Below are 14,516 nucleotides of genomic sequence, written 5' to 3' on the forward strand. Positions count from 1 at the left end.
TTCTAAGAAACCAGGCCTTGAGCTAACAAACCAGTATTTTGTTGGCGTCAGCGGGACATTGACGTCCCACTGACGCCCAGATAAGGCGCTTGTCCTAAGAAACCAGGCCTTTACTCTTTACTTTACGTTTTCTCTTTTCGCAATCTGTTTAGTGTTTTTCTTCAGTTATTACTTGCTCGATTATTCTTGTTCGTTTTTAATTTTGTTGTTAAATTTTCATTAAAGTTATGTTTAAATTTAGCATTTCTCCTTTTTATTTATCTTTGGCAACAGTCTCAACTGAACACGCAGACTCATAATAAACGCAACCGATTTCTCGCCAAGGATAAGTGGTGACCCGGACGTGATTTGAACACACAGTAACGCCCACTTCGCAAAATTCCTATCAGTAACGCCTACTTCGATGGATAGTCCACATTGAAAGTTGACTAGCTATTTGTGACTGCATCATCAGACGCTGTTGCTACTCAGTCTCGTCTCGAACATACAACGCCTGCATACTCTCGACTGCTAATGGCAACACAGGAGCCACTACTACTGTGAAGTTAATACACCTCTCACATTCAGCACTCAAAATTCCGGTGACCGCTCTCCCGGTCTGTCACAAGTACAGCAACTAGTGGTAACTATACAACGAATTCTAATCCCTGATAGAATTCTGGTGGGGGAGTAATGTGGCGTAACTACCACTACGAAAATTAAACATCAATGCACTGGTATATAAAGCATGCTAACTTGAATCTAACATGAGGTACCTTTTGATAGATGACGGATGGTATTGTCGATTAACTCCTCCCCCACAGAAGGTTGTTTTTTCCAAGGTTTTGGATGAGAGTAATGTGTTTGGAATAGAGCAGATTGCCACATATCTCGTTTTAAGGTTAGAAGGTTTACACGTAAACCGCACAACAAATTTTTTTTAGGTTTGCTTTAAAAGGATTTTGCTGAGTTAAAATAAACCTTATTTTGCTATCTGGGGGAATTAGGATGCAAACTCTTCACCGCCTATACTTCCGGGTTAGAATTTCCGGTGTATTTTGAAGCCATTTGACACACAACATGATGATCATTGTATTTTGAGACTTTCTTGAATTGTATTTTTTTACGTGTATTTTTTTTCTGATTTATTATTTCTGTTTAAAATAAGAATCGTCATTTGAGGACTCGTCATTTCAAAACTTAAGAACTGTCATTTGAACGAAAAAGAATTGTTTTTATATAAAACACGTCTTATATACCTTGCCAACAATGCACTAACTCCGAAATTTAAACCTAAATGATAATTTGTAAAATTAATTTAATCTTCATGCTAGAACGATACGCTAACACTGATGGTGCACGACTAGCAACAACAAGTAAGTAAAAAGAGGCCGAATCAGGACTGCCAAAAATGCTTGTCCTTTCTAAATCTAGCAACCATGTCACCTTTTATAGCAATGCATCTCTAAATAACTAGAACAAATTTTCACTTCAAATTCCCCAGAATCACTTAATATCATTAATACACTGGTCTAAGAAATTAAGAGAATTTTCAGACTTGATAGTTTATCTCAAGAACTACTGGATCGATTTTTAAGAAAATTTGATGAATGTACATACACTACGAAACAAACAACCATTCCACAATTGTAATACTCACGCATGATCGTGCGCAAGACTCGTTGGAGTCGGAAGGTATGAAACAGCGGTGGAAGAATAAACAAAATAGATGGGTTAGTAGGGGGGTATGGTCCCCTCTTATAGATATACAGGCCTTGCAGCTTGATTTCATACTTGAAATAAGACAGTTTGTCATTTCCTATGGTCAAGCATGATCTTACGTAACATACGTTGAAGTCAGGAGGTATGGATTATACGCAAGAATTATGAATTATACGCAAGAATGAAATCACGCTGCAAGGCCTGTATATCTATAAGAGGGGGCCCTACACCCTATTAATATATATACAGTACAGAACCCGTTATCCGGAAATCAGAAAACCGGAAAAACGAAATTCGATAAATTTTCCCGCCATTTAAAAAAAACGTTTTTCTTCGTTTTAAGATTATTTCCAAATATTATTTTTTTTAGTTGGGTCTAACAATAAAAAAAAAAAAACGGCTTTTGTAAGCGATTCAGAAAACCGGAAAAATCTGTTATCCGGAATAGCGATGGTCCCGATCGTTCCGGATAATCGGTTCCCTACTGCATATATATATATATATATTTTTTTTTTTCGTTTTTTCGGCATCCGCTGTTTCATACCTTCCGACTCCAGCGAGTGTGACGCACGATCATGACCGAGATTAGAAAATGTATTATAAAATACTAGTTTGTTAGAGAAAGTCTGTCTGTTCTTATTTAGTCCTTGAAACATGAGCTCTTTCTCTGAATCCGAGAGAGAAACACACGGCACGCCTAAAATACTTACGTTTATAAAATGGAGTACTATGTCAACCTTCATCGATCAAAAGGTACCTCTAGATCAGTGTTTCCCAACCTTTTTTGTACCATGCTCCACCTAAGTCTTTCCAAAATTCTTATGCCCCCCCCATGTAACATATACATAATTTTTAATATTAAAAAATCGAATTGTTCGCTTAAGAAACTTAGGAAATTGTTGGCGAAACAAAGTAAGCAAATTTTCAGAACATATAATGAAGAACTAAAATTCAAATTCGAAATAATTTTAATAAAGATTTTTCTATAATAATTTAATATTTTAATTTAGTGAGGTTCTTGCCCTTGATGCACGTAGACTTTATCTTAGGTTCCAATTTGGTTAGCTTCAGTCTCAAGTCTCCCCGTTTTGTTATATCCAGACGATTTGTTTTTTTTTTACCAATAAAATCACTTACAGCACTAAATCCACATTCAGCTAAATATGAAGATGGAATCGGTAACAATAGTTGTCTCGCACATTTGATTGAATTTGGGTATTTGTTTTCTGTTTCCTAACGAAGCCATGACATCACTCCTTTCATATTAAATAAAGTTTTAACTGACTCATCATTTTGCATTACTGCAAGTTCTTTTTGATATATTTGATATATCAGACAAATCCACTAATATGGACGGCAACATCCATGTTGGAAAATAAATTTGTTTTAAATCAGAGAATCTTTCTTTTAAATCAGCCGATAGAGTTTTCAGATGATCGACAATAACAAGTAAAGCGGTATTATTTACTTCACATTTTTGGAGCCAATGAAACTGTTCAAAGTTTTTGTTGTTAATCTATTTCTGACATAACTCAATAAGGGTAATGAAGCCAAATATCTTCGTTTTTGCATCAACAAGAGTTTTATTTGTTCATTGAAGTTTCTTATTTAATATATTCGGTTTTTCAAAGATATTGGCTAAATAACTCACAAATGCATTACCCTCGACTGTAAACAGATACTTCATTTCAGGTTTGTCGCTTAAGAAATCCCTAAGTCACATAATATTTATTGACCGCAATTATTTAAGAATTTGTTTTTTTCCTTCGATTTTGTCACCGAAATCATGCATTGCATTTAAATGGCCCAAAGCAAGGGGTAAACTCATGTCGAGTCCATTTTTGAATTCCCCCCCTTTACAATCAAATTGACCCCCGGTGGGGCGTGGGCCCCACGTTGGGAAACACTGCTCTAGATAGAATCAAGTTAACATGTCTTATATACTAGTGAATTGGTATTTAATATTTATAGTGGTAGTTACGCCACATTACTCCCCTTCCAGAATTTTATCTGGGATAGAATTGGATGAACGAATACGTTGATTTATGCTGTTTTTTTTTCTTATTTAAATTCTTTTTCCTCATTATATATCTAATAATATGCCTTCAAAGGCTAGATAATACGGAGAGACTTTGGCTTATTCAAACAAATAGGCATTTTATTAATTTATATAAAGTTTATTGAACAGTTTTCTTTCGATTTTTGTATGGATAAAAATGATGGGATTTCCATGACAGGAATGTTGGGATTTGGCAGAGATTTATCTAGCCATGAAAATATGAAAAAGCCACGAAATTTTGAATGCTCCTGATATTTAAGCAAGGATTCTGAAGGTTCGCAAAAATATCCTTAACTTAATGAAACGTCATTCAAATGGGAAAATTTAGTCATTTGGTTTTGTTAAAAAGAGGACGCCATTCTGATGATGGGGAATTTTCTTAATGTGTATTCTTTTAAGAATTATTGTTCATTAACTTTTTAAAAAAAAATCATTTAATTGGCATCTTGACTTTTTATATCTCTTTGTGAGAGAATGATTTCTGCGTCTTAAAATTAAAAGAGAAATCTATTTTAAGCTTATGATATAATATAGAAAGACTCGATGAAGCATGCGATATTATACTTATTTTCTTTTTTTCATTTATTTTTTCCATTTATAGGCCGGGAGACTTTTATTTACTTGAATTGGTATTTAATATTTATAGTGGTAGTTATGCCCCAAAATGACTCTTTTGTGGAGAGCATCTAATTCTTCACTTGAGATTTCCTCCCGGCAACTATTCACGTTTACTCTCTAAATTAAGTTATCTGTCTTCTTTGCATTCGAAAAATGATCTCCTGAATATTTAAAGTAATTTGAATATACCGAAAATTCAATTCATTTTCACATAATTAACTTATGTTAGATGTTATAATAATAAAGCGACATTGTCATTGATTTTCGTAAAAATAACAAAAAAAATTATAATAATGACTGTTTGATAAGTTTTAAAAACGTGACGAGTACAGTGATTCGATTTATCTTGTTACCTTTCGTAAAGGGAACTCTATTCAATTCCATTTAGAAGCACCTTTTATAGGAAAACAAAAGGTGGCGGGGAAGATTAAATTCCAATTGGCGATGAACTGCAAACCGCATTTTCCCTATCCGCCTTTTCGACAACAAAAGCAACAAAAGTGCTTGATTTTGAGGGGGGAGGGAGAAGGAGCTCTAAACGAGCAAACAATGTGGGCAAAACGAGGTACTGAACGGGAAAAGATTCTATCGCTGGATTCAAAAAAGAAATATTCTCCGACGCTCTCTATTCATTATTATTCTGTCAGGAGGCATTGCCAAGAATGGAATAAAAAAATAAATCGAAAGGAAAGGAAAAGAACCGTGAATAGAACCTCGTTAAAGGTCGCTAAGCGACTCCTATACAAGAGGAAGGCCCCAGACAAGTCCCCTTGAATGGCAACGTCACGATTGCCCTCTTTAAGGTTATCGTGGAAAGGTGCTAATTGGGCGGTAATTGTGACGCGAGGAATCGACCACAGCCACCCTCCACTTCAAAGTCTGATAGGCACCCCAAAACGAGTTAGTTTGCCGATTCGCTAAATTGATTCAATTTGTTGGTGGAGAAATAGCAGACGATAAACTGCTCCAACTCGATGAATGATTCTTGTTTGCCAACAAAAGGAGAACGTGGGCGCAATTTGGGGCGGCCCTCCCCCGGGACCCCCCACCAACGAATCTCTTAGATTCCCTTTTCTCGCAAAACATCATTTATTCGTGTATTTACGTGAGAGGGGCGGTGCTTTCGTTGAAAAAGTGAAAAATACAGATATACAGTCGAAACTCAATCGGACTCGAAGTCCCGGTAATAAGTTCATAATGTGGAAAATTCGTTAAGTAGAAAAATCACCTTTTGAAATACTTAAACGACACAAAACACGTTTTAAATTCATAAACACTCGACATAATTGAATAAGAATTTGATACACCTTTATTTTGTCTGGTATCTACCATTTATTTTATAAATCTTAACCATAAAAGAAATCTGCAAGCAGGAATAGAGCAAAACATTATCCAGTGTTACATAATCATGCTACATGCATTTTCAACTAAAAAACGGTAAATTTATGTACAAAATTAAAGCTCCATTTGTCATAAAAGTAATTTCAAACATGCATTGCCACATGTTAAATTAATACTGATAAAATCAGTTCATATTGGTAGAGTTTTTCATTTAAATACAAACAAAAAGGGATTTTTACTGCTTTCTCTTTAAATTTTAGTGGCTTCGAAAATCAACTCAAGGTCATTTACCCCATAAAATGCATTAACAAGTTCTGAAATATTCTAGGAAATAAGGAAAAGCGGATCTCAAAGAAAAGTAAGTTAAATAGAAAAATCACTTCGCTATTTGGAAGTTATTTTACGGAGAAATTACCAAAATGTTCTTGGTTAATCGAGAAATTGCGCAAAATGGAAGTTCGTTAAATAGAAGTCCGACTGTATTTAGTTTATACGAGAGGTTGAAAAATCCCATATCACTAGGACGCTTAAATAATTGCAAATGGTGCCCAATATTTAGTCTATTTTAACCAGGATTTTAGCAACAGAAATCGAATATTGCCATGAAAAATTAATAAATGAAAAAAAGAGGAAGTCATACCCAGGGAGAAACTTTTCATGACAAATACTATTTCATTTGTAAATTAAAATATAGAGAAAAGTGAACCATAAAGTTCCAAATTACTTCGCGTAATACTGATATTTCGAAACTTGGTCTTTTGAAGTTAACTCCAGATTTACCTAAACACAGTTTTCTCTCAATTTTAATATACCGATGGAGGTTCTAACCAACCAAACCATTCTTGAAATACTTTGTGAGCTGCGTTTGCACTTCTTTTCAATTAATTACAAATTTTGTTTGGAAATATTAAGGTCCCGCAGTGGACTGATTGTTAAAGACACGGTTCCCAGCAGATCACCGAAGTCAAGCATCACTGGCTGCGGTCAGTGTGAGGGTGGGTGACCACTTGGATCAGTCTGCGTAGGGACCGAGGGTGTGCGGTATGGGTCCTCGTTAAACTGTGCTGCCGTAAAGTGCTCGACTTCGCGTGCAGGTCGTCGGGCTACCGAAGCAGGGGTGCCATCCCCTCCGCAGAGGATCAAAATTGTGACGGCATGTCTTCGGATCATCCTCCGAGATGTTTCCCAGACCGTCGCCAATAGCCCATTGTGCAGCTCTAGTGCGACGTAAATTAACAACAACAAATATTAAGAGTTGAATTCTACAGAAATTACGTCAGGGAAACTTTTCATCCGACCACATTCTCTGGCTAAACCCGGTACGATAGGCAATTTTGTATTATGTTGTTGTTTATGTCGTACTAGAGCTGCACAATGGGCTATTGGCGACGGTCTGGGAAACATCCCGGAGGATGATCCGAAGACATGCCGTCACAATTTCGATCCTCTGCAGAGGGGATGCCCCCCCCCGCTTCGGTAGCCTGACAACCTGCAAGCGAAATCGAGCACTTTTCAGCAGTAGCAGTTTAACGAGGACCCATACCGCACACCGTCTGTCCCTACGCAGACCCCCAAGGGATCACCCACCCGTACGCTGGCCGCAGTCAGTGATGCTTGACTTCGGTGATCTGCTGGGAACCGTGTCTTTAACAATCAGTCCACTGCGGGACATTTTTTTTTTACGAATAATATGCTATTTTTATAACTGCTGAGAGTTTGTAGCTCATGACTTATGAATCAAGTTTAGCCTATATAAGCTACGCTCATTCTGAAAATGACGCAAAATATCAATATAGAGAAAAGCCGCAGTTTTGTAAAAATGAAAATCGTTTGTGGTCTAGTTTTTAATAGTTGCTCCAATGCTTCATCACCTGGGCTCATAAAATTTTTCATTAAATGAGAATAAAACAGTGATTTGGGTAATTTTCATGCAGGTGAGAGCCAGATGTCGCCCAAAATTAGCGATTTTTAAAAAAATTAATAACTTTTAAGATATTGAAGTTCATTCTAAGGTCCAGAAAATTCTTTACAGTAGCTTCGAAACACCATGTAAGCAACGAGGACCCTGCTGCTCGAACTGGTTACCATTTCTTCCTTTTTTTTAAATAACCGTCATTGAACAGCTGAACCAATTTTTTGGGTTTACAACTACTAATGTTCAACTCCTTAGTCTTGTCATTTTGAACCCAATCCAGAAGTCAAGGGAACTCCTGGATTGGGAGAAACTTGCATTTGTGGACGACTTTTTTGTAGAACTAACCCGCATTTACGTTACATTTAGAGGAAAACCACACAGCCTCCCAAAGGTTAGTCTGACGTCAAGGGGACTTTAATCCAGGATATTTTACGCCAAGCGGTCGATGCAAGCTGGATGCGGAATTCGTACCGATTACCATCGCTGGGAATCGAACCTGGTTCGCCTCATTGGAAGGCAAACAATCACCTGAGCCATCGCAGCTCTGTCAACATAATCGTAGTATAATGTTACCATAAAAATAGGTAAAATATTTTATTAAATATTAAAATGGAGTATAAAAATAAAGCCTTTGCTTCACAACAGTTCGTAATAAAAAGAAAACATAAGTCCGAATTGAAAATGGAGGTATTAATTAAACGCTGATAAAAATCACGCTGCATCACATAAAAATATGAGTTTTTTCTAGCTTTAAAATGATACAAAATATGTTAAATTTGCTAAGTTTTGAAATTACGACATTTTGATATATTTTTCGTGGAATTGTAAGATTGGCGATTTCACAAAGAATTTGCTTGATTCTATGCTGGTTTAATGGAATAGCACTTAATAAATACTTACTGTGATTATACAAAAAATTGTCTTAATGTTAAGTAAATTGAATAGAATTATATTGCATTAAAATATAATTTTTGTGATTCTACGAAAAATTTATGTGGTACTAATCTAACTTATTAGAATAGTACTCTAAAGAACTTAGTCCTTTCGGAGAAGTCACAAAGAGTTGTCTCGATTCTGAGTTAGTTGGATCAGGGTGCATAGCCAAACATTTTAACAAAAAATAAAAACCTTTTAAGTACATTTTAAGCACTCAAAAATATTTTTAAGCACTATATACATTGACAAAATGCAAAATAATATTCAAAGACTTTACATGATAAAAATAACTAGTTTCTTCCAAAGAACTCTTTTTCTTGATTACATTAGCCATCATAAAAAGATCGAGACAGTTTTCGGTTCGATTTCAGAGGGTTTAAAATGAAGCCTGAAACTGAGAACATCTTGCAAAAGTTGCAGAGTTCAAGAATCTCACCGAACCTAGATCCATATATGCATATGCGAATTCGCAAGTCTTACATCTAACATTTAAAATTATTGGTGGTATGGATCGACGATACGCCGAAATGGATTGTGGTAGAATGAATTGTGAAAACGATGAATAGAACAATGTGAGAATTGCATAATACGTGACGAAAATTGACATAATAAATCACATCTCATTTCATTTTTGAAAAGGGAAAATGAAGCACCTTTTAAAAACACTCAATGAGAAAAGTCCCTTAAAAGGCCTTTTTAAAAAAACAAAAAATGGAAAAAAGCACCTTTAAACACTTTTTAAAAACGCTACGCACCATGTTGATGGAATAGTACTTAATAACGTTGTTTTTAAATCAGAACTACTAAAACGCAAAGATGTGAAATAGGTTATTAATTATTTACGTTAACAATTTTCAGAATTCTTATAACTTCGAAACTTAGATATTTAAAAGATAAACTTATATAAATTATTATGAATCTTACCACCTAAGCATATTTACGACAGTTCTGTTCTCATTTTTAGTTCACTTCAGTTCTTAAATATACAAAACTTATCGTCCCGCAGTGGACTGATGGGGGCCTCCGTGGTCGAGCAGTATCGTCCATCAAACGCAGTGTGAAGCGTGGCGGATTTGAAACACTCCGTAACCCTGGATGTATTCTTCGTGATTTCCAAACAAGCCTGCAAATGTATGTAATTTCAATAAAGCAACAATAATAAAGTGGACTGATCGTTAAGACACGGTTTCCAGCAGATCACCGAAGTCAAGCATCACTGGCTGCGGTCAGTGTGCGTGACCACTTGGATCAGTCTGCGTAGGGACCGAGGGTGAGCGATATGGGTCCTCGTTAAACTGTTCTACCGCAAAGTGCTCGACTTCGCATGCAGGTCGTCGGGCTACCGAAGTGGTGGTGCCACCCCCTTTGAGGATGTGATGGCATGGCTCCACATCATCCTCACGAATGCTTTCCGGACCGTCGCCAATAGCCCATTGTGCAGCTCTAGTGCGACGTAAATGAACTACAACATCAAAACTTATCATTGCGTAATACTGCATCAGTGCCGGTGGAAGACACTTTTAACTCAATTTTGGAACTCTTGAACCAAGTATTGGGAGAAATTTGCCTTCGTGAAGGATTTTTTGATGGAACCAACCCGCATTTGCGTTGCATGGAGAGGAAAACAACGAGAACCTCCCACGGTTAGACTTACAGCAAGGGGACTCTAAACCATGATCCGTCTACCACTAAGGATCTAACACGTCAGCACTGTGGTCGGTGCAATCCGGATGCGGAATTCGCATCGACTAGCCATTGCTGGGATTCGAACCCGGTTCATCTCATTAGAAGGCGAACGCTCTATCCCCTCAGCAATCCCAATAATTTTCCAAAATTTCAGAATTTTGCTTAATATTATTTACTTTTAAAACCCCAAAAATCTATTTTTCAAGTTAAAAGTGACTTCAGAGGACGCCATATCGCGGGAGAAACTTTTTATTGCAAATCCTCTTCCACCTCCATAACTCATTTGAAATTTAAAGTATAGAAAGAACGAATTCAGACCAACTTGGAGTAAGCCACAAAGTTTCAAATATTGAAAAAAAAAATTTTTTTAATTAAAATATGAGAAGATAACCAGGATTACGCAATGGAGAAGTTCGCTTCCAATGATTCGTTTGTATTTTGAAAAGAAAAGAAAAAAAATGTTTTTTCTTTTCAGAAATTTATTTCCCCAAAAGCAATTTTTTGTAAACCATAATTTTATGTAATTTATTACCCTTAATATTTTAAGTAGAAAACTACTGAACTTTTTAACTTTGTTGAAGCAATATACTCTTCCAAAATATAAGTATTGAAAAGTAGTATAAAACAAGTAATGTAAATAAAAAAATTTGAAAGTCAATTCCTACATAGGCCAACAACAAAATTTTTTTATTTTAGTTACTTTTCATTGAATGATTTAAAAAAAATTTTCTTCCAAATAAACTAAAATTAATGAATTACATTTAATGAATGAATTATTATTTGAAAAAGAACTGTATTAACTTCAAGTGTCATCCACTACAAGCTCTTAAAAAATGTATTTGAATTTGTAGTGGATGAATAAAAAGTATTTTATTAACGATTGAAAATTTGAACAAGTTCTAAATAAATAAAAACTTCCGCTCTATCTTTCTTAAAACTTCGTATAGTGTTTTTTAAAATAATAGAAATAAGGCATTTTAAAGTATGTTTCGTATAATGTTAATTATACATTTAAAATTGAATTCAAAATAGTTTTCTTCAATTGAACTTACAATTGGAACTTTTGTAAAGTATTTAGAAAATTTTTCGCTAAAGTAAATCTAAGTCTCAGATATATTTCCAAATTAAAGCTTAATAAATGCAAAATAATTTTATTCAATTTAAAATATTTTCTCCTAACATTAGCAATAACCATACAACTGTGATAAAGTTAAATATCGAAGAATACCCAATAGGAGGACAAAATAGAAATGCTTTAAAATTATACTGTTATCTAAAGCATCATTGGCATAAAATTTATAAAAGTTTATTACAGGATTGGTAGGCTTAAACCAAATAGTTTTTTAATAAAACAAATTTAAAAAAATACCTAACTTGTTCTTTTTTTTTAAATAAATAATCATTTTAAAATTGTAATTTTTTATTTATGTAAAAAAAAAAAAATTTGGTTCGAATAGAACCAAATGCAATATATATATATATATATATATAAATTTCCACTTTTATGTTTAAATTCGTACATCTTTAAATCAACCTAAATATATAATTTTTAAATGCTTAGATATAATAGCTTTTTTCCGAAAATATAATAATCTAATTCATGTGAACAAATTGTTCTAAAAATGCTTAATATATAAAGCATCTCCAATTTCATTTCCTAATTACTTCGAATGTTAGTTAATGTAATTGAACAAGTTATGGAGATAAAGTTAAATATCGAAGAATACCCAATAGAACAAAATAGAAATGCTTTAAAATTATACTGTTATCTAAAGCATCATTGGCATAAAATTTATAAAGGTTTATTACAGGATTGGTAGGCTTAAACCAAATAGTTTTTTAATAAAAAAAATTTAAAAAAATACCTAACTTGTTCTTTTTTTTTAAATAAATAATCTTTTTAAAATTGTAATTTTTTATTTATGTAAAAAAAAAAAAATTTGGTTCGAATAGAACCAAATGCAAAAAAATATATATATGTATATAAAAATTTCCACTTTTATGTTTAAATTCGTACATCTTTAAATCAACCTAAATATATAATTTTTAAATGCTTAGATATAATAGCTTTTTTCCGAAAATATAATAATCTAATTCATGTGAACAAATTGTTCTAAAAATGCTTAATATATAAAGCATCTCCAATTTCATTTCCTAATTACTTCGAATGCTAGTTAATGTAATTGAACAAGTTATGGAGCGTTCGCCTTCTAATGAGGTGACCCAGGTTCGAATCCTAGCAATGACTGGTCGATTCGAATTCGCACCCGGCTTGCACCGACCACATTGCTGACGTAAAAATATCCTCAGAGGTAGACGGATTATGGGTTACAGTTCTCTTGCTGTCGAGCTAACTGTGGGAGGTTCTCGTGGTCTTCCTCTCCATGTAACGCAAATACGGGTTAGTTCCATCAAAAAGTTCTCCACGAAGGCAAATTTCTCCCAATGCTTGATCCAGAAGTTCTCTTGTCTCCTGGATTGGGTTCAAAATGACAAGGCTTCGGAGTTGAATATAATTAGTCGTAAAACCAAAAATTGGGTCAGCTTTTCAACGAGGGTTTTAAAATAAAATATCATCCTTAGTACAGACACATTACAATTAAAAGCATAAAGTCGTTCTCTTTACTTAACTTTTCAGTTTATGTTTAGATTTTTTTATTAATGTAGTGTGTGGTACATATTATTTTATTTCAATACTAACAAAAACTATTCAGGATTCATTGACAATATTTTCATTGTTTCATTTTATTTAACCCATTTTCGGCGAAAGGTTTGTAAGAGCGCTATTTCAATAAATACTTTTTATTAGCACCGTGACGTGTATTTTTTATTAATTTTATTTTTCTGCTATTGCAAAGGTTTCTGGAGACATCTATAAAATAGAAGTATTCAATTCAAGAAATATAACAGAGTACGTAGCCAGATTTTTCAACAAAAAATATTTTTAATCTATTTCCAAAAAAAAAAAAAAATCATTGTTAGGATTTGCGCAGTAATAAAAATTATTTTCTTTCCTCTTTAAAGTTCTCAATTTATAAACGTAAAATCAATAAAAAAAAATCTACAAAATCATGATAAAATAACTAGTTTTTGATAAATATTGCAGAGAAAATGACAATGAATTTTTTGTAATTTAGAGCGACAATCGAAATAGCAAAAAAAAAATCTCTTTTTAAAAGACAGCAAAATTAAGCACTTTTTACTAACTCCGAATAAAAAAAGCACCTTTAAGAGCTAAAAAAAAAAAAAAAACTTATATCGAAAATAAACAACTTTAAACACTTTTTAAAAACGCTACAAACTTCCAAAAAAGCTATAAGTGTTTAATTGAAGTAAACTCTTTCTGTTCAAAAACTTTCAAACTACGCTGTTTTTTTTCTTTTTTTTTAAAAAAAAAACTTGAAAAAGTTGTTGACGAGTTCGACTTTTTCTAGATGTATAATTATTCCTTTTAATATATATCGTATATCATGGTGGATTAAAGTTTCAAATTTTATAAATAAAGCAAACTTTATATATATAAAAAAAACTGGTGTTCAACTAAATAATTTATCCAATGGTCATACGCATAGTTTTATTTCTGAAATAAAATATTATTTTTTAAGCTTGTTTCCTATGTGCGAAAAGTCATTTGGACGCTAATTATCCGCTTGACGTTATCCACTGCCAAGACTTCCTGCTTCCTCGACCCAGGAGTATACCATTTACCAGATAACACTAATTCCATAAGATGCCAATTGCCCAATCACCTCCTTATGCCTAACGCCAAAAGTCTTAGTTGCCAGTCTTAGGTTAATTAGTCAGATGCCCGTTTCGCGGTTAGGAACTCAGCAAAACTGTATATATTAAGTCAAGTCAAGAGAGACCGAAAAGCCTTTCGACTCGAACCATGGATATCTTGTCCGCTACAGTCAATACCTTGAACCTGGGAGGAGGATCTCGATTAGCTGCCCAGACGGGACAAGTATCGGCCTTCATTTCTTATCAAGAAGTGAAACATTATCGAATTTTCAACACATTGTTGGATTCCACATGGATTCAAAACAAGAAACTGGTACAAAATTTCTCGAAAAGTGTCTTGGAGTCTGGGCAGATCCGAGAACTCCAAGATGGGACAAGGTGACCCGAAAACTGGTGAAAAACCCAGACAGGCTCGTAAAAAACTATGAACAGAGCTTGGGGTTCCGGATCGACGACAACCTTTACATCGTAAAATACGGATTTACCTTTGGATTGAGGACATGGGGACCCCATACAAGT

The 14,516-nt window shown here is 34.1% G+C and overlaps 1 long non-coding RNA gene across 1 annotated transcript in view; it reads left to right on the forward strand.

The window, feature by feature from the left end:
- The first annotated feature begins 846 nt into the window (after nucleotides 1-846).
- LOC147812725 (uncharacterized) overlaps nucleotides 847-14,516 on the forward strand; it is a 284,443-nt gene continuing 270,773 nt past the window's right edge. Inside the window, exon 1 of the long non-coding RNA XR_015432382.1 lies at nucleotides 847-888. This is a non-coding gene — a long non-coding RNA (uncharacterized LOC147812725). The remainder of the gene's footprint in view (nucleotides 889-14,516) is intronic.

This window comes from Parasteatoda tepidariorum, chromosome 3 (genome assembly GCF_982258835.1).
Source record: "Parasteatoda tepidariorum strain Cologne lab strain chromosome 3, Ptep-v5.0, whole genome shotgun sequence".
NCBI lineage: Eukaryota > Metazoa > Arthropoda > Arachnida > Araneae > Theridiidae > Parasteatoda > Parasteatoda tepidariorum.